Here is a 9656-nt window from a genome sequence, read left to right on the forward strand (position 1 = left end):
GGTGTGCTGGAAAGGTTTGACAGCAGCTAACGAGAGTCTGGACAGCAGGTAATGAGAGTTTGGATAGCAGGTAAGGCGACTAGACAGCAGGTTGTGGGGTTGGACAGCAGGTTGGACGGCTGGAAAGTGGGATGGAGGCGGTTGAGAAAGGCTTGGAGTGACCAGCGACTAAGGGGAGTGGAAGATACAGGTTAGGGAAGATATGTCACCACCTCGGAGTAGAATACAATCGAAGCATCACCATCTTCTCGGATACAACCCTACGAAAGGGAAAAAGACTCCACACAGGAAATCTGAAAAACAAACACATCAATACTAACGCTAACTCAGAAAACTAGTATATAAATAGAACTAACTAGATGAGAAACAAGAAAGGAAAGACGGCGAGAAAGGAAGGAGGAGAAAAGAGCAGGCGACAATGCCGCCTTCCCCAAATGTTGCTCGATCCAAGCTGAAGACGCGAAAGGGAAGCCGCATAGTGTGCTTGATGTCGCTTGACACTCTGGATGTCGGGTCCCAAGGACCGTCCCCTATACCAGCCGATTCAACCAGCTGTCTTCCATGTGGGAAACTACCGCACCCGTGCCACTATTGCTTATTTGTGTGGCTGGCTTGCATGTGTCACTGTCGTGAACATTTTTGCTTGCTTGCAATTTGTTGCTGCTTCTTGGTTGCTAGCTTGTTTTTTCATGCCTGCTCTCACACTTGTGCCTGCTTGGTTGGCTTACCAACCCCACTTGGTAACTTATAAACATAATGAATTAAGTTTGTAATTCATTTATTACTCGCACTCGCTCCTCACAAGCATCCTAGCTCACATACGTTCTCCCATGGTTGCGGCGTGTGTTCACAACCAGTATGCTCGTCTGCATTGCTTATGTTTGCCTTCATATTTGGTCTGCACTTGCTCGGGCTCTCTGGCGCTTGCTTCTTTTTTCCCAGTATTGGTGTGCTCTCCTGTTCAACACCTACTCATTGCAGCTTGCAACATGCCTTACTCGCACGTCTTATGTAATGCCATATAGTATAGGTAATTTAAAGTTTATTTTAAATTACACCCCATTTTTTTGCACCTCCCGAAAATCCCCAAAAATATTTTTATAAAATTTTATATCTTATTCACCTCAAATTGATATATAGGATTGTATATTGATTATTAATATAATTAATTATATATATGCACTCTAATAAAATCAGTTAAATACATTTTTGTATTGTTTCGCTACTGTTATTTCTGTTATATAATTGAGTCACTGTAGCAGTTCTACAATTTCCCACATCTGAGCTTAACTAATCAGCTGAAGTAAATATGTAATCCATTGCTTTAACCCATTCCATGGTCGTTTGTTCACTTGAGAGATGGGCGTAGTAGCTCTCGGGCTATAGGTGCTGCAGCCAAAGCAGAAGGAAAGAATCGAGGAGAAGAAAAATGGAAGGAGAAGAGAAAAGAAAGTTAAGGAGGGAAGGAAATAAGGAAGAAGATGTATGTTTTGGATATAAGGAAATTAAGTTTATAAGTATATTTAAATAAATATTTGTATATATCTCATTTAACCAAATAAATATCTAATGATTTCTTTCTAGTTTCATGAATTTCTGTTTGCCTGAACAGATTGGGAGCAGGTTTGGCTTTAGATTTACAGAGAGGTTATGGTGAAAGAAGATTAGAAGTAAAAGTTGGATGGTGGTCAATTTCAGGTAAAAAAAATGTAATTGAGATTTTAAATTTGTTAAATTAAGTTTAATTTAAGAATTCTATAAATTCAAGGGGAATTTGTGATTCTAGATTATTTATATGAGGAGGTGAACTTAAGGAGAGTTTGGGAAGTCTCGTTAGGTGGACTCGACGACTGAGGTGAGATAATCAATTGTTAAATCAAGTAGCTAAATGTTCTATAAGATAATTACTTGCTACTGTTTGGGTATATAATTGGTATTTTGAAATTCATTCATATTAAACATGATAATCATTGCTAGTGTGGTTTAATAATGCAATTGAACAACAACAACAACAACAAGCCTTTAACTCACTAAGTGGGGTCGACTACATGAATCCTTTTTTTTTCTCCATTGCGTTTTCTCCATTGCGTCCTATTGAGTGTGATATTTTTATTTAATTCTAATAGATTAAGATCATTTTTTATACATTATGCCCACGTCTTTTTAGGTCTACCTCTGTCTTTCTTAACATAAGTCAAATCTAAAATATCTACTCTCCAAACCGGATCATCAGATGATCGGCGTTTTTTATGTGAGCAAACAATCTAAAAAATTAACTTTCTTCAAGTACAACATAAAAAAATCATAGAAAATGTTATGATAATTTTATTTATTTAATTCAAACCAAAATGAGTCGAACATAATCGTGCAAAATTTTATTTGTTTTTAACTTCTTTATAAATTGGATTTAAAAATATATTTGTGTTCAGCTCGCTTGCTTAACGAACGAATCAAACACAATCTACTTAGCCACCCGAGCAAGAATTTTTCTCTAACGAGGAGCTTTTTTGACAACCCTACTAACCACTGCTTCAAGTATTGTATTTAAATCATGCTTTCTTTTCCTTTATATATTTAAATATGTTGGTTACTGCTACTGCTATCATTCATAGTAGTCACTAACTATGTAATAATAACCCTAAAAATGAATTTATCTATTACGATACAAGTGAAGCAGGCGTTGTTCGGACATTGCTCTCACTGCCCGCGAGAAATTTAAAACAAGGTTTTCTCTGTCTCCTCTCACTCGACCACATTAGAGCATTGAATGAGAGACAGAGTGTGAGAGGAAGCGAGAGAGAAAGAGAGCGAGAAACAAAAGAAGCTAGGCGGAGGAGGAAGAGAAGAAAAAAGAGAAGTGCAAGCTTTCTTCCACGTGAAGGTTTCAAGCAGTTGCGTAGGTATTCAAGAGTCGCATAAGAGGGAAGGGGGGAGACGAGCAGTCGAAGGGTACTTTGAAAGATTTCCTTCGTGCGAAAGACACTTGTTCCATCGCCTGAACATTTAGTCTAATGGTAATTTTTAACTTTTTTTTAATTGTGAGCAAGTTTTTCTTGGGTTGTCCCACTATTATTCATATATTAATGATAGATTTACATTTTGATACTGGAGTTTACCCAAACCACAACGTAGGGCACAATTTATTACTGACTTAAAAAACAATGTTACAATGAAGACTCACACAAAGCAAAATCACAAAGCAAAGGATTACAACTATTGACTCAACCAAGTAGACACAACCGCTTGATGAGGAGGGTGTCTAGTGAGGGAAGGCTGGATTGTCGGCTGCGGTGAAGGCCGAAGAGGTGGGACTGTTGTGGAAGAAGTAGGCCGAAAGGCCGAAGAGGTGGGACTGTTGTGGAAGAAGTAGGACAACAAATTGGCGATAGTAATGACGTCGAAACACAGCTGGGAAGAAGTAGGCCGAAGAGGGGAGTAGGAACGACATCAGAGGCTGGATTGGCGGCGGCGGTGAAGGCCGGAGAGGTGGGGCTACTGTGGAAGAAGTAGGAAAGCGGGTTGGCGATAGTAACGACGTTGAACCGTAGCTAGAGAGGTGCATGAACGTCGTTGGAGTCTTGATTGGCAGTTGCGGTGAAGGTCGGAGAGGTAGGGCTGCTATTGCAGAAGGACTGCAGGTTGGCGATAGTAATGGCGTTGAACCGCAACCGAAGAGAAGCAAGGGGCCCTGGAAGGGGCATCCAGAAGGTGCTGCCTGCAGTAAGCTGCAGAAAGAGGTGACCCGTGGAGCTGGAAGGAGGGCAGCAGGTGGCTGGCAACAGTGGAAGGGAGGGGGGGGTCTGCGGTGGCTGGATTCTACCATGGCAGCAACTAAACAGAAGTATGGTAAGATAAATGCCTTGGCGGGGTCGAGATACAGCCGGAGAACCACTTAGAACCTTGGAGACGATCACCACCTCGGAAGAGGGATAGCCAGAGCACTACCTCGACGTCGGATACAACCCTTTAAGGAAAAATACCAAAGACTAAAACATGAATTTAAATTTAAAAAACAAGAATCTTGACTCTATGCACATTAACTCCTATTTATAAAAAGATTTGACCCAATTAGGAAACACTAAAATAAAATGGAGAATAAAATCAGATTTTAGATTTTAGGAAAAAAATTAAAATTAGGAAGAAGAATAAAAATCATATTTCAATTTTAGGAAAGGTTTTAAAATAGTAAAGTGCTAGGAAGGAAAATAAGAAAAGAAGAAAAGGAAGGAAAAAAGGAAGAAGAAAAGGAAGGAAAAAAGGAAGGGGGGAAATGGACGGAGGACGGAGGGGAGGGGAAGGAGGGGGCGGCAGCCCCCCTTCCTTGAGGATCGACCGGTCCTCTCTCGAGGCCTGCGTCACATTTGTTTGGTGATTTCTCTATTGTGCTAGTTGACCCTCCATATTTTCATGAGATTATCTTTAGAATAAGTAATGCTAGACTTTTCTCTTGACTATCCTACTGTGTTAGTGGCGTAGAGCGTCCCACTATGTTATAGGATCTTAGAATCCCACAATCCCATTCACGGGAATTCCGCGATACCGTGAAAATGGCACTTCCGCGCTCGATCCGTGCTCAATTTCTGATTTCGGCTAATTTTTATCATTTTTTTAATTTCTTTCCCATTTTCTTATTTCTAATTAGAATTTTTTTTACTAGAAGACTATTTATGTGTCTGTGTGTTTTTGGCACACTTTTAATTACTGTTACTGCATGGAGAATTTGTTCTCTACTTTATGCTCTTTGGTGAGATGTATCTTTTCCTTTTACAGGTAGTGTGTCTGTAGCTTACTCAGGAACATGTGGTAATTCCCCTCGCCATATGCTCCTCAATATTTCGCCGCTCGACTGTTATTTTTAGTAGGGCAGCTGTCAAAACGGCCGCCACCTTTCGTATTCTCTCTTCTAGTTCGCTGTTCAGTCGCCATTCATGCTGAATTTCAGCCGCCATCCATCCTCCTACTCCTGTTATCCATCCTACAATATCCTTAACTGGTTTATGTTTCCTCAAACACCTTCTAAGAACCTTAGAATGGACGTTGTGATTGCGAATGATCTATCCATTTTTTATTCTTTTAAGTTACTACGAAACTCTCAAGTTAAATGAAAAAAAAGGAGAAAACAACTAGCCCTCAAGTTTGGGTTACATTTTATTTTTTGCCTACATTATTTTTAACTATTCCACTTCATATTCTATGGGTTCTTTTTTGTAATAAATTTTTGCTATTTGATGTTGTTACTACTCATTTATCATTTCCATTTGTGGCAAAAGGTTTTGTTTAATTTGAAATTTGTCTCCTTTAAAGAGGGCACAGGTTGGTTTTTTATCCTGTGAATATTGGTAGAAAAATTGAAGATATCCTTTCCTATTTTGTCTTCTGTAAAGTTTTTGTGTTCAATTGTTTTGAATGAACTCATCCAGAATTGAGAAAATCAAAATTTCAGGCTTTGGAGACTCGTACTATGATCACATCCTACTTTTTATCACTGTGGCTGCTGCTCCACTTTCATCAAATATGCTTACACTTAGAATTTAAAACGAATTTTAAACTTTTCTATGGAACTAAAGCTTGTCTTGCTTGCCTCTTCTTGCCCTACAAATATAGTCATGACTTCATCTGCCAGCAAGCATGTTGATCTTGATCCTCCTATAAATGTAGGGAATCTTCCTCTAATTATTGAAGACATCGTTTACCATGACTCTTAAGAGCCTTGTGATTTTGATGGAAGTATTGGAAATACTGCTGCTTAGTTTAATAGGAGTTTTCAAATTTCTTTTGCTTATCATGATAGGAAAAAAAATTATGGTCGCTTTCCAGTATTCATTAGGAAAAGAAATTTTCAGCTTTTGCCATGCAGCTTTTTCCATGATATTATCTTTATTTTAACTCGAACATTTTTTTTTGGCCAAAGAAATCCCTTGTTCAGGTTGGGAACCATGTCTGCAGACAAGCCCTATGACACCTATCTTCTATGTGGCTCACCAAACGGCTACCCACACTCTTCATGTCGGTTTTTGGGTTCCTTTTAGCATGTTGTTGCTGCTCATTTATTTGCTTGCACTTATGCTCATGCTTCACTTGCTACTGACTGATGTGGTTTGCTTGCTCACTACTCGTTCAGCATCAGCAAGAGCTCCTGGTCATGCTTATTGTTACTTTGCTTGTGCTCTGCAGTGCGAGCTTCCTTTCCTTTGTCAATCGTTGTTGGCCAGCTCCTTGACCCAAGTTCATTTCATTGTTCCTTTCTTGTTGGTGGCTGTGCCGGACCATCTTGGGCTTCTCAATCTGAAGTCTCCAATACTAGTTTTTATTTAGCATTTTTGTTTGGTTGTTGATGCCTCCTGGCGTCAGCATCCTAAGCATATCATGCTCTTGCAATCACCTTCATCGTGGATGGCATCCCTATTGGTTCCGCTAGTCTTCCGTTCATTATCTATCTAATTGATGCTTTTATTTTTCATATTAATTTGACTGCCTTGACAGTTTTCATAAACTTATCGGGTCGATCCCGTTGACGATTGTACTCCCTGCATTTGCCTCCAATGCAACGACCACTTGTCTCCACAGTGGATGCTCGTTGAGTTAATGTTCTATCCATTATTTGTGAAGATTTTTCTTCGCTATCTACTCTGATTTACCCTATTTTCTCTGCAGCTACTCCTGCTTATAGAGCATTTATGATTATTTCTCCTGGTGCTTTCAATCCATCTCTTGTTGATGTTGTTAGGGGGTTGAATGCTTCTGGTATTGAATGTACTTCAGCCAACCATTTCTCCATATATTCTTTTTAGCAACATTCAGACCCTCTTCAACTCAAGCATATTTCCGCTCTTAACAAAACAAAACTACACTTATTTTCACTGAATTTGGGAGTTTTGTGCTAGAAAGTTCACCCTCCTCTATCATGGGATTTTTTTTTTTGGCTGCCCTTGTTTGGAAAGTTATACACAAATTTATGGTAGGCATGCCTTAAATTGATGACTTCTTTTTTGGGCTTATTGATCCTTGTCATATTATTATAAGATTATCTTTTAAATCAAATTATATGAGACTTTTATTTACATCCCTTTTATTATGTGAGCGACCATTTTATGCATACGCTAAAATGGCCTCCGCTTTTTGACTCATCCAAGCAAACACCTTTCACTCCCAAATGGTTGCTTTTCCTTGGCTTCATTTACACTACTTTAACCAATCTACAACATACTCCTTGGATTTATTTTTGGCAAACCTTTAGATGTGGTTGTTGCTACATCTCTTCTCTTTGTTGTATGCGCCTAAAGTGTTGGTTAAAATGGTCATCCTTTGGAAAATCTGTTGTGAAAATTTTTTAAGCACAACTACCATGAATGTTCTAAGGCATGTCTAGAATTGAGGAAATCAAATATCTTGGAACATGGGAGGTAGACAAATGCTTTGGGCCTATGGAACCATTTTTTGTTTTGTGTTTTTATTTTTAAAAAAAAAAATTTAAAAACTTGTTATTTTTAATTGTCTTTATGTGCTTAAATTATATTGTTTTAAAACAATTACTAAACCGCTTTAAAAACACGGAAAATAGGTAAAATATGTTTTCATTGTTTTTAAAACCTATTTTGCGAGCAACTGATTCGGCCCAGATATCACCTATCTTCTGCTACTTTTCCTTCTCCTTTTCTCCCTTTGGTTGAGCGGTCGATCCCTTTGACTGACGTTGGCAGCGGAGGCGGCGCTGCCGTTTTCTCGCTTAGAAAGCAAACAGAGATCCTGTCGCCAAGCATGCTAGATTTGCCCTCACTTGTTCTCAACCTTGTGACGTCGCTCATTTCTGCTCCCTTTAACTAGTCTCCGCCTCTGCCGCTAGCAAGATTCGTTGCTAACGTGTCGGCAGAGGATCGTGTCATTGTCGAGATGGTTTTTATCTCCATCCTTCATCAAGGTTGATGCTGAGGCGCCACGGCTATTTTCTCTTTTCTCAGAGTCATATCCAAGGTTTTCGTCATCTTCTCTGTCTCAGTGAATGAGAACTCAGAACTCCACTGTTCAGCTTCCGATCTGCACTTTCCTTGCTTTGTTTGAATTAATTGCGGTTGTAAGTTGGCTTAACTGTAAAACATATCATCTATTATTTGTCTGATTATTGTCTTGAGGAATTTAATCTCTTATGATTTGAATATTTCTGATTAATTGGATTAACAAAAAATTCCTTCTTTGCTTAATTTTGAGTCGTCATTTGCTTCACTAGTTTATGTTGTGTGGAGTGTGAATGATTGGATTGAAAGATGGTCGGACCCAAGTGGCACTCAGTCTCTCTTAATAATCATAAGCCAAATTAATTTATTGATTAATTATGCTTAATAAAGTGATTAGATGATGGTATTTGATGGAGTTTTGTTAAGATCTCGTCATTATCAAAATTGTAAGTTTTGGGTGTTCAAAGATGGACAGCTTTGAAAGCACTAGTGGGACCAGAGAGGGTTTGGATACCAAAATTTTCAGTTGCTCTACCGAATGAAGCAGGCTGATATGCATTTTTGAAAAAGAAAGGAAGATTTACATACATTCCTCTCAATTCTTATGTATTTCAATATCCAACATCTAAACTTCAATTTTTATTGACATATCACATTACATGAAAATGTGTATTTCACTTTTAAAAGTTGAAACCGTGATATTTTTGGTGTGATAAGAAAAGTTTGGGTGGGATAAATGTAAAGAAGTGAAGTTTAGGTGTAAGATATGTAAATACATTAGAATGGGTGGTTTGTATATAAATGCTCCTTAGCTAATTTGTTTAAAGATTTTAAAAAAAGTATAATTTTTTTTATTTTTAAAAACAAAAAATTTATATGAATACGATATATATATATAAAATTTATTTACATATAATGAATGTCGTCGTCTCGCCGCTCTGCTAGGGTTCCGCCCCATGACGAACCCTAGTGTTTCGATTGTCGTTGCTGCTACGTGTCCATGTGTTGGCGTCGTCGATTGCGGCGGAGAAGATGCGAGCTGCGTCTGTGCCGTCTTCCACGCGTTGCAGCGCCATCATCTGCGTCGCCTAGCAATTTGTTTCCACTCGCCTTCTGCCAGCGTTGTCGACCGCTCGCCAGAGTTCGCGGCTGCCTATGTCTGCGTCTGTTTGCGTCTGTTTGTGCCGATGGACAGCTTGTTGAAGAAATGACTTTAGGACGTTCCTACGCCGCCGCTCTCGCCAGTGATAACCCCGTCTCCGCTCTTCTTTCGAATATGTTTCCGCAACGATACCACGACAATTTTTTTCTTGGCATTGAAATTGGATTTCTAAAAAAATTTTCCCGTAAAAACGATAAACCTGCAATCTTTCTCACTGAGGCAGAGATCTCCACCCTAGCTGCGCCCTGCCAACTGTTCTTAGTAGGTAAGTTTCTTTATGGAAACCCTAAACTTGAGCTAATTCGAAAGGACTTTGAGCAAATGAAGCTGAAAGGGGGTTGGAAGATCGATAAATTGGATGGTTGACACATTCTCATTCAATTATCAAATGAAACAGACTACGCTCATTTGTTTGCGAGAAGACTGAAAATCATGTGATGAACATTTTAAGATGGACGGTGGATTTTGACCCTCGTACTGAACCTCGTATCATTTCTGTTTGATTGCGCTTCCCAGGTTTGAAGATCCACCTTTTTGATCAA

The 9656-nt window shown here is 39.0% G+C and overlaps 1 protein-coding gene and 1 long non-coding RNA gene across 3 annotated transcripts in view; both read left to right on the plus strand.

Moving 5' to 3' along the window:
- Positions 1–9656, plus strand: part of LOC110026877 (L-arabinokinase-like) — a 72926-nt gene that overhangs the window by 31407 nt on the left and 31863 nt on the right. The window lies entirely within an intron of this gene.
- Positions 1232–1888, plus strand: LOC110026879. The gene is made up of 3 exons (XR_002294268.1): positions 1232–1483; positions 1613–1698; positions 1787–1888. It is a non-coding gene; the product is annotated as an uncharacterized LOC110026879 (long non-coding RNA).

This window comes from Phalaenopsis equestris, unplaced genomic scaffold, assembly GCF_001263595.1.
Source record: "Phalaenopsis equestris unplaced genomic scaffold, ASM126359v1 Scaffold000402, whole genome shotgun sequence".
NCBI lineage: Eukaryota > Viridiplantae > Streptophyta > Magnoliopsida > Asparagales > Orchidaceae > Phalaenopsis > Phalaenopsis equestris.